The sequence below is a fragment of the Schistocerca gregaria genome, chromosome 3, assembly GCF_023897955.1.
Source record: "Schistocerca gregaria isolate iqSchGreg1 chromosome 3, iqSchGreg1.2, whole genome shotgun sequence".
Taxonomy (NCBI): Eukaryota; Metazoa; Arthropoda; class Insecta; order Orthoptera; family Acrididae; genus Schistocerca; species Schistocerca gregaria.
This window is the reverse complement of record NC_064922.1, coordinates 168,273,216-168,288,040: the sequence shown is the minus strand read 5'-3', so window position 1 is coordinate 168,288,040 and position 14,825 is coordinate 168,273,216. Positions and strand designations below refer to the sequence as shown.

The 14,825-nt window shown below is 41.9% G+C and overlaps 1 protein-coding gene across 4 annotated transcripts in view; it reads right to left on the bottom strand.

Annotated features, from left to right (window-relative positions):
* Nucleotides 1–14,825, bottom strand: part of LOC126355780 (phospholipase A1-like) — a 141,104-nt gene that overhangs the window by 10,660 nt on the left and 115,619 nt on the right. The gene's annotated exons all lie outside the window — the stretch shown is intronic.

Below are 14,825 nucleotides of genomic sequence, written 5' to 3'. Positions count from 1 at the left end.
GGTTCTCCTCCAATAAACTTCTGTGTAACCAAGATAAGACCTATCCCATTCAGGTCACTCACAAACAGATCTCTAGTGTGATCCCCTCCTCTGACACCAGTTAGCCCATTAACTAACCACTGAACAATACTGTTCTGATCACCCAGTATCACCATGGCCTTGACAAGTTCAACCACATGCTTCATCACAGCTTCAAGTACATCTCATCATGCACTGAGATGAGGGCTATCCAACCCAAAATCCTGCTCACATCATTCACAATAGAATATCCTTACCCACTACTGTTCCAATCTTGCTTCCAATCCTGTAAGATAGGGTACCAAGGGAGGGGGGGGGGGGGGGGGGGGGAGGTGAAGTAAAAAAGGAAATAACACTGCAGTGGGTGGAGCCTGTGTAGTATGCATTTCTGCCGCTAGGTGTGTATAGCTCAACACATTGCCAGTTCTGTGCCGCCTGTGTTGTCAACATGGCTTTTTTTGTTCATCTGCAATTATTGTTTTTGCTAGCACTGTTATGTTCCTGTTTCACTTTTTATGATGGCATGTTTAAGTGAACGGCATGAAGCTGTGAAATTTTGTTTTCTACTCACTAAAAATGCTGCTGAAACTGTTTTGATGTTGAAAACAGCTTACCAAGATGACACTATGGGAGAAAGTCAGGCATACGAGTGGTTTGCTCAATTTAAAAATAGCAACATGTTGATTGATGACAAACCTCGTTCTGGATGTCCATCAACTGCCCAAATTGCTGAAAATATTGAAAAAATTTAAGAGCTTGTCCTCACAGACTGTCGACAGACAATTGATCAGTCAGTTATCTTGGAGCTTGGTTCAATAAATTTTCATGGAAAATTTGGGAAAGAAAAGAAAAGAAAAGAAAAGAAAAGAAAAGAAAAGAAAAGAAAAGAAAAGAAAAGAAAAGAAAAGAAAAGAAAAGAAAAGAAAAGAAAAGAAAAGAAAAGAAAATAAAATAAAATCCAATGGAAGATGTCATCATCACCCCATCCAAAAAATGATGTCAAGTCAAATGAAAAATCCAAACAATGCTGATTTGCTTTTATGATGCCAAGGGCATAGTTCATTCAGAGCTTGTTCCCCCCAGATCAGACCTCAATCCAACTCTTTGATTGAAAGTTTTAAGAAGATTGCACAACAGTGTTCATAAAAAAGACCCTATTTGTGGTAGCCAGGAGACTGGTTCTTCTGCTACAAGACACAGCTGCACATAGCAATCTCTGCTCGACAGTTTTTGGCTAACAGTAGGATGGTTCTGCTGCCCCTCACCTTACTTGCCTGAACTGGCCCAGTGCTACTTTTTCTCATTTACATGCATAAATAGGGGCATGATAGGGTACAGATTTGACAACATTGAAGAAGTCACGAAAAAATTGAGGGAGAAGCTGTCAGCCATTTCTAAAGTTGACTACAAAAAATATTTCAAACAGTGGAAGCACCAGTGGGACAAATTTATTAGTTGTAATGGATAGAATTCTGAAGGGGATGAGGTTGTTTTGTAAGCAATTTGAAAGTATGTAGCATTTTAAATTTTTTTGTTTAAAAAAAAGCCTCACATGCCACAATGCCACAGGTCATTCCCTTGCGGTCAATGTATGTGCAAGACCTGTTCCATCCACCCACCCACCTCTGATCCTAGTCCAGTCACTGGCATTCGCAATCCTATAAAAGCCAGGGAGATGTGTGAAAGCAGCCATGTTATACATCAGCTATGCTGCATTTACTGTACATCATTCTATGTGGGCATGACAATTAACCAACTGTCTACTCACATGAGTGGCCACCACCAAACTGTGGTAAGATACATACACTCCTGGAAATTGAAATAAGAACACCGTGAATTCATTGTCCCAGGAAGGGGAAACTTTATTGACACATTCCTGGGGTCAGATACATCATATGATCACACTGACAGAACCACAGGCACATAGACACAGGCAACAGAGCATGCACAATGTCGGCACTAGTACAGTGTATATCCACCTTTCGCAGCAATGTAGGCTGCTATTCTTCCATGGAGACAATCGTAGAGATACTGGATGTAGTCCTGTGGAACGGCTTGCCATGCCATTTCCACCTGGCGCCTCAGTTGGACCAGCGTTGGGTGGCACGGGATACATGCGGACGTGCATTGTCCTGTTGGAACAGCAAGTTCCCTTGCCGGTCTAGGAATGGTAGAACAATGGGTTCGATGACGGTTTGGATGTACCGTGCACTATTCAGTGTCCCCTCGACGATCACCAGAGGTGTACGGCCAGTGTAGGAGATCGCTCCCCACACCATGATGCCGGGTGTTGGCCCTGTGTGCATCGGTCATATGCAGTCCTGATTGTGGCGCTCACCTGCACGGCGCCAAACACGCATACGACCATCATTGGCACCAAGGCAGAAGCGACTCTCATCGCTGAAGACGACACGCCTCCATTCGTCCCTCCATTCACGCCTGTCGCGACACCACTGGTGGCGGGCTGCACGATGTTGGGGCATGAGCGGAAGACTGCCTAACGGTGTGCGGGACCGTAGCCCAGCTTCATGGAGACGGTTGCGAATGGTCCTCGCCGATACACCAGAAGCAACAGTGTCCCCAATTTGCTGGCAAGTGGCGGTGCGGTCCCCTACGGCACTGCGTAGTATCCTACGGTCTTGGCGTGCATCCGTGCGTCGCTGCGGTCCGGTCCCAGGTCGACGGGCACGTGCACCTTCCGCCGACCACTGACGACAACATCGATGTACTGTGGAGACCTCACGCCCCACGTGTTGAGCAATTCGGCGGTACGTCCACCCGGCCTTCCGCATGCCCACTATACGCCCTCGCTCAAAGTCCGTCCACTGCACGTACGGTTCACGTCCACGCTGTCGCGGCATGCTACCACTGTTAAAGACTGCGATGGAGCTCCGTATGGCACGGCAAACTGGCTGACACTGACGGTGGCGGTGCACAAATGCTGCGCAGCTAGCGCCATTCGACGGCCAACACCGCGGTTCCTTGGGTGTCCGCTGTGCCGTACGTGTGATCATTGCTTGTACAGCCCTCTCGCAGTGTCCGGAGCAAGTATGGTGGGTCTGGCACACCGGTGTCAATGTGTTCTTTTTTCCATTTCCAGGAGTGTATTTGATCATCCAGTTGCCAAACAGGCTGTGCACCACAACACAAATGACTCCAACAGCTGCTTCACTGCACTAGCCATTTGGATACTCCCTTCCAGCATGTGTTTCTCTAAACTACACAGGTGGGCATTGTCTCTTCAGCATATCCTGTGCTCTTGCAGCCCCCCTCCCCCCGCTACCTCTCCTGACCTAAACCTCTGCTTACCTGTTTCCCACTGCCTCGCCTTACCTATTCTTCCCCATACTGATCATGTCCTGTCTTTTCCTACCACTCTTCCTCCAACATCCCCCCCCCCCCCTCCAATCACTCCCAATGCAGGTATTCTCTCCCTCTCCATCGCTCCCTCCCTCCCTCCCTCTCTCTCTCTCTCTCTCTCTCTCTCTCTCTCTCTCTCTCTCTCTCTCCATTTCCCCATTTTCCTCCCCCGTTTGCTTTCTCTCTTTTCTGTGACCTTCATCTCCACCTTCCCCTTCTCCTCCCCCCACCTCACACCCTCACTGTATCTCTCGTACACTCTACCCTCTGAACCCCTTTGGTCTTTTTGTCATCTGTCAAAAGACCTGCATCACACTATCCCACTACCCCCTCCTTACCTCGTACATCCTTCCCTGCCCTCTCCCCACCTCTATCTACCCAGGAAACTGCTCTCAATGATAAGTAAGCAATAATCAGTCTCATTATGGCTATTGCACGGTTGTAAGTGTGAATGTGTTTACTTTGGCTTGAGAGAGAGAGAGAGAGAGAGAGAGAGAGAGAAAGAGAGAGAGACATCAGGCAGCTATATGTGAGTGGTTGCCTTTCCTCTATTTTACATATGTTTGTAATTATTTATATGAGGCAAATGAAGCCTACTCCATTCTATATATGGTCAATGGTGAATAAAGATTGACAGATTGATTCTACATACTCCTTACCAGAGGAATACGTTTTGAGCTCCTCTTTGAGATAACCATCAGCTACCACATTATCTAGCTTAAACAACAAATAATTTAGGACTAAGGTAACATCTCATTGAATAGTATAGGTGGCACTGTGTGCCACCCATCTACCCAAATATTCCCCCCCCCCCCCCCCCCCCCCCCCACACACACACACACATCAGGATGTCTACCTGGTGCCCACATACACACACACACACACACACACACACACACACACACACACACACACATGGGGCCAGTTGAATACAATGTGGTGTGACAGGTCCTAAGTCCTACAGTTTGACTGGGAAGAGGGGATGTATCAAGCGGAGTGCGTGAGAGGAGAAAGGAAGCAAGGATACAGAGCAAAACTATCACAATTTCATATTACAATATTGTGAGAAGGAAAGTTGCTACTCAGTGTATAGGGGAAATGCTGAGTCACATAGGTACAACAAAAAAACATAAGATTTGAGAGTCTTGTTTTGTGCCTATCTGCAACTCAGTATCTCCACTATATAGTGAATAGCAACTTTCCTTCTCATAATGTTGTTACATTTCATCCTGGATTTACCATTGTATGATTTCATATTAGTTACTTCTTCCCATATGCAATGCTCACTAACATAAAAATGAATGTACTCATGTCCCAGAACAATCCTACAGCCCACAGTATAATTTATTCAAGCATTTTCACTTCCCAAAACCATGAAATTGTTGTCCAAAGTTCCCTTTAAAGCCATCTAACACTTTTGTCTGCCCATTTCCCATGTCTGTTTCACATTTCACAATTGCCCAGTTTTATCTCCAATATTCTCCTAGTGTTTACCCATCACCTATTGGCATAGTCCATATCAATTCAGACAGGCTAGGAAAAAACCTTAGCTTCATAGTCTCGAATATTATAGAATTTAGCATAGGTTAAAATGAAGGACTAAGTAAGGAAAAGTATTTTTTGTTGTTTTCTCCTAAAAATTCTGCTCCAAGATACAGCCCTCCAAAGATGACATTGCGCATACCACTTTGAAGATGTGAATTTGGAAACAAATTTAAAATGCTGTAACTCTAGAACAGCTTTAGATATTTTTTTATTATTATTATTTGAAGGATAATTGCTTTATGATTACAAAGAAACCCTCCACTTGGACTTATCTGTCAAAGTTCTTTTACTACAGTGCTTTGAACTTCTTTATAATTTATGGAAAATAGGTTTTTTTTCAAAATACCAGTCCATAAAATTTTGATTTTTTTTCTGTTGATTAGTACAATATAGCTCTACATTCCCTGAAAAGGAGAGCTTCCACTTTTAGGTTGAACAGGTGTTACAAACAATTGAAATTTTTACCATACATAAAAACCCGTTTTATTACCACATTATCACATAACAAGCTACAAAAATCAATACCGAGCCTTATTTAACATAATTTTAGTTTTTTTAAATGGTTTCAAAATGTATGTGAATGATCCAAAGAATTAAAGGTTTCAATTTATACAACTTCTGTGCACTCTGTTTTGTACTGAAATAAGCAAGTCAATTAACTAAAAATGTTTTCCACTGCTTCAGTATCTTCCTTTGATATAGAGTGATGCCTTCCTGTTGAACCTATAGGAACTGGAGCAATTACAGTCTTCAAAACATTATGAACAGGAAGAGAGCACTGATGGCACTGTTGCTGGCCTTCAGCTGGAAACCTATATCCAGCAGCTTGTCCATGTGGTAGCATAAAGTTCACTACAATTTCGTTTAACTCATAACTGGTGTCTATAATCTCTGCAATCCACCAGTCACAGTCATACATACACACACACACCACAAACATCATCCTTCTCAGGTTGTGTATCTGAATATTATCCTGCTGTTTCTGAGGTGTTGGCCGAACAAACGAAATTTCTTCTTTCTTGCTCTTTAAAGCATGTGCAATATAAGTTTGCCCATCACTTTGAGTTCAAAATATGTCTTCTGAGTTCCTTTCACAGAAGTAGTTTGTTTGGACCATTCTTCTTTTTTATGATCATGGAATTCTTCCATTCTGTCTTTGGACAAAGAATGAGGTCTGTGGATCCTTGGCATTCTGAATCACAGCTGTATTTGGTCTGGAACGATTATGTTTTGTAACATGGTGCTTCAGCAGGCCTCCTACACCATCACAAGGCTCCTTCCCATGACCAGTAGCACTGTATACCCATTCGGTTGGCACAAACGACTTACTCAATTCAAATAGCTGGTGACGATGCCCAGACATGAGTAGCATGCTGCTCACAATCCTTCCTACCTCTTCCAAAGAGATATTTTGAAGCCCACCCCATCTACACAATACCCTGGTCCCTCTTTATGTTACATCCACCCCCGACCAATTGTCATTCCTGTAAAAGACCCAGGTGCAAGTCCTGTCTGATATTTCCCCCCAGCACATCTTCCTCCAGTGCTGTCATAGGCTTATTTTATTCCATCAGAGGCAGAACCTATAGTAGAAGCAGTCATGCCACATACCTGCTCTGTTGGAACTTCTGCATGTAATCTTATATGTGCATAGCCACCAACCAGTTGTCCATGTAAGCGAGTGGCCACTACCACAGTATGGCCAAGACCAGAGATGAACTTCTGGTGGCAGAACATGCCATTGAGTGCAAGAAGCTCAGTTTCAATGGCTGTTTCACAACTTGTGCCACATGGATCCTTCCCCCAACACCAGCTTCTCTAAACTACACAGATGGGAGCTGTAGATGTATCACTCCTTTGTTCCCGTAATTTGCCTGGCCTCAATCTCTGATAAACTGCTACCTCACACCTACCTCCATCCTTGCCCCACACTATCTCCCTCCCCTGTTCTTTCACTCTCTCTCACAACACACTTTGACGTCATCATGTCATCATCATCATATGCCACATGAATTAATTGATGCTGGTGTTCATGCTGCATTTGTACCCTGTGCACCTACTGCCTCTCCCTCCTGTATCGCTGTCTCTTGCAGATGATGCCACCCTCCCAGTCATCACAGTTCTCAACCACCCTCTCACTATCATCCTTCCTTTCTCCCTTCACCCAAACCATGTAACACAAACCCTCACCCAAGCCAAGCTACAGAACTGCTGTCTTGGCACAGTGTATTTAGCACGCACATGGTATCTGTACTGGTTCGTGTGTGGAGAGGGGTGGGGTGGGGTGGGGGAGGTGAGGGGAGGGGGCGGGAAGGAAGAAGGGTAGTACATGTGAGCTCTGGCTCATAAAGTTATTTGTTTCAAAGCTACTAAAGTTTTAAGTCTTGTTTATATGCATGTTGAGGACTCAACCCCTCAACTGTTTAGTATGTTGTTACCTTCATCCTTATTCAGGCTCATATTCAGAGAAAAAAAAACAGGATGCCTTGAATGACTAGAGACAAGACTTTCATAGTCATAAGACATGTTCATTAGTATGTTCTGCCAAAATGATTAGCATTTGAACCATGTCAGCCTGCGGGTTCAAGGTCAACATCATACAACGGCACAACCCACCTATTGGTAATATGTTCCTGCAGCTCTCATTGTCACTATAAGCAGAAGGTAATGGATCAGTGTGACTTGAGCAGATGTGCAGGAAGCCTTGCAGATGTATGCGTGCTTTGAATCATTGAGTTTGAACAAAGCTGCAGTATTGGCATGAGACAAAGTGATGCATCCTTCCAGGAAATTGCTGCTCATGTGAGGCAAAATGTTTTGACAGTGCAATGGGTCATGGAAGGCCATAGAACATGACGAGATGGGTCAGGTCACACCACCCAGACCAATCCCCGACATGATCGACACCTCATCCAAATGGTACTGCAGGTCAGATCTGCATCCTCCTCGGCTTTGACACAGCAGTGGAACAGTGTAACACATCATACATTATCAGGGATCACAGTCCATCACTGTTTATTATGACACAGGTTACCTGGGTGTCATCCATTTCTCTGACTACCTTTGATGGATGTGCAGAAACATGCTAGACACGGATGGTGTTTGAAACTAGGTCACTGGGGACAGGAATGGCATCAGATAATATTTCTGGACGAATTCAGGTTGTTTGTTTGAAAATAATTGTCACATTTTGATTCTCCACAGATAGGGGAGCAGAATCACAGTGACTGCATTCACACAAGACATACAGCATCAACTCAAGGCCTTATGGTGTGGGGTGCTTTTGGGTACAACTACAAATTACAGCTGGTGCATGTTCAGGACACTGTAACCAGCGTGACGTACGCGAATGACATCCTGCGACCCATAGCTATATCCTCTCTGCACTACATCCCAAAGACCATTTTTCAGTGAGACAGTGCATAATCACATATTGCTGCATGGACACATGCCTTCTGGGTGTCACAGTATGTCAGCCTTTTGTCCTGGCCTGCCAAATCACCAGACCTGTCACCAATTGAAAATGTGAGAGATATAGTGAAACAATGAGTGCAGCACTGTGACCCAATGTCAACTGCCACAGATGAACTTTGGAACCTGGAACCTGGTGAATGCAGAATGGATGGCTATACCACAGGATGCCATTCGTGCCTTATACGTGTCAATACTATCACGCATGGAACAAGTTATCAGGGCTCATGGTGGACCCTGTGCCTACTAGGCAACAGGGCACATGGTGAACTGAGGTGACTGAAATGCTAATCACTTCTGCAGAACATATTAGTGCACATGCCCTGTGAATATGAACATCCTATTTCTACACATTCAAGTTGTTATGCTTTTTTTCTGAACATGTGTATATTTACATTCTACCACATCTTTCCAATGCTACATTTAATCATCAAGCACATGCATCCAAAATACCTGTACCATGTAGTTTCCTGAGAAAAAATGTAGTATTGTTAATCAGGATACCATGTCAACCCACACTCACACTCACAAAATTTAAACTAACCCAACTGATTAGTGGATTATTAAACTCTCCTCCAATGATAACAATATGATCACGAAATGTTTATGTTGGTGTATTAATACTCCTTCTACAGTTTACAGTTACTTTTGGTGTGAATCAGATGACCCAAAGAAGGCCCCAATTATAAATTTATCCTTACTCTTGATACTGCCTTGCCCAAACAATGGCTTGCCCAAACATGGCTTGAATTTCTATCTCCATATCTCAGTGTATGTGAATTTCTTGCCTGCTATGACACATTCATAATGTGCAAACTCTGTGATGATAACATAAATACCTTTTTTTATAGAATTCTGTAAGATATCCTAAGTAAGAACAAAAGCCACAGACTATTTTTTTAAATAACATCTTATAAAATTACAGGTGCCTCTGTTCCAACTAAAAGTAAAGTACTGTTATGAATGTGGAGCTGGAAAAGATTGTGGATGAGAAATGTGTGGACATAGTGTACTGGCAGGAGTCATACACAAGGAATGGATAAATAACTGGCCTCATAAATACAACAGTGATTACAGTGGGCACAAATCCCAAAGCTTCAGTCATATTAGTCAACAGGCAGTGGAGTGTGATAAACATCTCATAACCATGCTCTTATCACATAGTTATGGAAGAAACATGTAAGGGGAACAATGTATGGGTAATTTCATCAATTTATCCTCAACTTTCTGATGAGTTCCATTCATTTGGAGAATGGGTAGAGAGAATTGCATGATACACATGATGTAAAAAGTTAATCATCATTGCAGATATCAACATTTATTCAATACTATGGCTCTCATCTTGAAAAGATACACAAGGATGCTACTTTAAGGGGAAAAAAGAGTAAAACCTGTACATGGTTAACAAGGAGGGTCAACCCCACACATACAACAGGTTAGGAGTAAAATCAAACTCTGGCATTACAGTAGCAAATATAAGATCTATCAAACTCATCACATCGTGACAGGTATGTAATGGTGCTACACACAGCCATCATAATGTCATAATCATTGCCGCACAGACAACACAAGACACACAATAAGCTGCTTCTGTTCAGTAAAGCAGACTGGCAAAAATTACAGGACTTTGTAGCTACACATGACCTTTCACAGATTGAAGGCAGCACTGACTATAAGATACATAGACTGACAGATCTTACAAGATGTATATGATAAAGAAATCCCAACAGTAATAGATAAAAGTAAAAGGAAAATATCCTGATCAAATAAACTTAGCAGACTCAAAAGGGATTTGAGAACCAGACACACTCAATACCAGAGGGTAGTAACTGCTAGAGAATGACCAATATGACTGGAACAGTTTAAGGAGGTGAAGCAACAATATAAGGACCCGATACTGCAAAGAAATGCAATTGGGATAAATATTTTTGAACAGAGATAAGTGACAACTTGTAGAGAGCCCATACAAACTATTGACCAAGATGGTAAAAACAGTATTTATGCTAGCCATACTTAGGCAAGATGACGGAACCTTCAGGGATGGAGAACAGTTTTACAGACTCCTTCCTGATGACAATCACAACACATATTATCCACACTACACCAATTTGAGAGCTTAAATACAGACAGAATACACAGTCGAGTCTGTCAGCTGCCTATTAACACAGGATGAGGTAGTGCTAGCCATAGCAAAATTAAAAGCTGAAAAGTGCCAGGTCCGGTTGGCATTCACTCTGGGACCTTAAACAAGTAGCACCATAGAGTACCCCATTATGAACTGTGGTTATAAATGAAGCACTAAGAGTGAGAAGAGTTCCTGAAACCTAAAAATTAGCAAACACAGGAACCATCAAGAAGTCAGAAGACAAAGACTCAACAAATCCAAAGCTGTATCAACTGATTTTCTTGATCAATACCTTGCCTAAGATCAAAAAGCGGCTTCTGTATAGCTAATTGGAGGATCTTGGATGACTCCTGGAGCTCACTGCACCATATGAGTTCTGTAGAAATGATTTAATTGATGCTGCAATTAACCAGGCACTCAAATTAGGCACACAACATCAACTGCAAGAATTTAGTATCCATATCTGTAGACATCACAGGGGCCTTTGATAAATTCTGACAGCCCAAATGTTCATATGGGTATGAGAATTGCAAGTATGAGCAATGCCATACAATAGCCCACTAGACTACTGTAATGATAGAGTAGTTGGATGGTCGGTGGGTAAACTGAAAGTGATGAAAAGAATTAGAAAAGGGTGCCCGCAGGTTTCAGTCTGCGGGCCCATCTTTCGGGATCATTTCACTGAGACCTTCCTAAAAGAAATGGATGGGAACACACAGACTGATGGGATTTTCACACACACTGATAATTTGTTGGTTGTGTTGTCAGAAAATTCAAGTAGAGAACTGAAGCCAAAGCCACAGCTATTTCACACATGATGGGCAAGTGGTGCCTGAACAACAAGCTCACTGTGGCTCTGGACAAGAGAGACTACATATATGATTGAAAGGAAAACAACAGAAAAAGACGATTATAAAACAGCCCACCAATAATCACAGAAAACACATACTTAGATCCACACGCTGACAATCAACTGAAGTTTAACCAACACAGAAAACAGGTAATTGATAAGGCAGAAAAACTCATACACAGAATCGCACACATCAACACAATCATCTACATTAAAATTTTTCTTAAAATAAAACCACCCCAAACACATAAAGATGTTTATTTATTTAGTGGTGACCTGTTTCAGTCACTGTTCTGGTTATCATCAGACCTCTTATTCCATGGGAGCCTGATGAATCTGGCAAGGAGCAGGTACCATTTTAGGAGACATACCCACTGGTGGTTATATCCCTCCAAGAGTGACATTTTTTTTCTGCTCCTTCCCAGCTTCAGCAGACTCCCAAGGAGTAAACAGTCCAATGATGACCAGAACAGTGGTCAAAACTGGTCACCAGTAAATAAATAGACATCTTTATGTGGCTGGGACTGTTTTATTATTATTAAAAAAAATTAACATTTGTTATCACCACTGACTTTCCAATCAAAAAATTTTAAATACAATCACTCACATATTCCCACTCCACTTTTTGAATCAATACTATGATTTGCTTTTGGCACATGGGTACACAATCTCTGTCTCACAGTGATTAGGCAAGGTCAAAGAAGTGTTCTGCTGAGACTATCAGGGCTTTCAGCACCAAGTTAGTGGAAGCACTGTGCATGGTGCTCGGAATATACCCAACTTACCTAACAATCCTTCAGCGAGTTATGGCATACTGACTGAGGAGTGGCTGACTACACAAAGTAATGGAAATTATGGGGGAAAATGCCAACTAAAACAGTGCCAAGTAAATACGTGACTCAAGCAGACCTCAGTCATGGTATGGTGTGCCTGCCCAGTTAGCCATGTGGTCTAATGCACGGCTTTCTGGGTTGGGAAGGAGTGCCTGGTCCCCTGCACAAATCCGCCTGGTGGACTTATGTTGAGGTCTGGTGAGCCGTCCAGTCTGTGGATGGTTTTTAGGTGGTTTTCCATCTGCCGCAGCAAATGCAGGTTAGTTCCCCTTATTCCGCCTCAGCTACACTATGTCGGCAATTGCTGCACAAACAAGTTCTCCATGTACATGTACATCACCATTACTCTACCACGCAAACATAGGGTCTGGAGTGAGACATTTCTGAGGGAGGTGGGGGGGGGGGGGGAGGAGGGGAGTGTTCCACCAGAGGCCAAACCGCACAATAATCCTGAAAGAGTGGTTTGGTGTGGGGCAGCGGAGGAGTGAAGTGGACCGCAGTAGTCATCGTGTGGTTGTGGACCACTGCAGCAGTGGCAGGGACGGAGCCTCTCCATCGTTTCTACGCTCCCGGTTAACATACAATACAATACAATACAATGGTATGGTGCACTATTCACGAGAACACAACCCAATTCCAACACACCATCATCAAATGCACCACAGTCAGTGAATAGAATGTTCCTGTGAGGAACCAGGAACTCCTGAGCTTATACTTCTACACTGCATGCTGTACGTGTGGTCCCAAAAAACAAATTTCACACATGATGACATCTCCAATTCCATGACCGAGCCAGACTATAGGTAAGACCTACCAGTGCCACTGACAATACATCACATATACTATATGCTGAATACATTGAAATAAGACTGCACAGATAGACTAGACAGGCAATTATCTGAGATGAACATAAACCATGACAGGTATCTGAAAGAACAAACTGAAAACATTGACTCTAACAATCACAGTTTATAATGAACGAGCAATGCAATGGAAGCAGAATGGGCACACAACTCTGACAGATTGATAACTAACACCTCCCACATCAGGAGACACCAAGATGAAACATCTATAAAGAATAACCAGCTATAACCACACTATGGAGTGCACTAAACAGGTGTGTTAAGCCAGTAACCAGATAAGTGCAAGTTACAATATGATTATATCTATAAATGAAACTAAAAGCATGGTCTTTTTAGGTGTTCACCCAGTGCAAAGAAAATTAATCTTCAATAATAAACCAATAGAACAGCTAGCCCATTTCAAGTACTTAGGATGTGACATAGCATATGATCAAGATATGGATACATAGCAAAAGCTAATACTTACCAACATGTATGTTGCAAAATAAGAACACTTAAGAGAAAAACAAGAACAGAGAGACATTTAAAATTTTATAAAGTCATGGCAGGTCCCAGTTTATTAAAATGGATAGGAAGTTTGTCACTGAGAAATAAACTAAAAACATCACAAATGAAATTTCTAAGCTCTGTGAAAGGCTGCACTACGAAAGACAAAATTAGAAATGAGGTGATACAAGAAGTATTAGGGATGCAACCAGTAACACAAGAGGCAATCCAGTACAAATAAAAATGACGAGAACATGAATTTTGCATGTCATCACAAAGACTTCCTAACTAGCAACATATTATAAACAATGGGGTAAGAGAAGTGTGGGAAAACTGAAGGAGAAATGGTGAGATCAGAACAGGCCTTGGCCTAATCCAGGAGAGGCAGAAGAAGAACAAACAAACTGTAATAGCTATAGTGCGGAAGTAGTATGACTAGATTGTATATCAATGAAATACACTAAACACACACACAGAATAATATAAAAATTTAGTTTATATTAGAGTAAAATGATAATTAGCAGAGAATAGGATAGAAGACAGAGTTAGGGCAGCAACCTTACATTAATTTTGAGATGTTTCCCTACAATCAAGCACTGGGATTAGAAATCAGTATACCACACACAGGTGCAAGCTTGATGTGTACTGTAGAGCTCCTTGCATTTGGAATGGTATTGGTGACAAAATCTTATGATCTACCATATCTTCTTTTTTCCCTTTCCCTTAATAATCAAATAATCTTAAGTTAAAGTACTAAAATTTCTCAATCCAATATTATTTTTTAAGCTTTTATTTAATTGTAAAGCCATAAATATATACTGGGATTTTTACAACTTATAAAAAAAAGTAATGCAAGAAATTATCTATAGGTGATGGACCATCAATTTAAAAGATTAAATGTCTCATATAATATGTTCAACTATTTGCATTAGCTTTGCCATGCAGATTACTTCTACCTGAATTTTGTGAACGGAATACGTTTATAATGTGCTGCTACTAGCTCAATAATAGTCTGAACAACATACTAAACTACCTTTCTGCATCAGTGTGTGAAAAGCTGATAAATTTATAAATTGCATATGTCAGATCCAAAAGAGACATTCACTAATAGTGAACTAGCAATTCAAATCTAATAATGGGTTTCATCTTTCTTGGAGATTAAAGTATAACTTTGGCTTTTTAAAGTCTATGATATGCTACAGTGGATCCTCTAGGTGATATGGTATGGATATCTATTTTTACCTGAACAGACGTAGACAATCAGAGTGGAATTT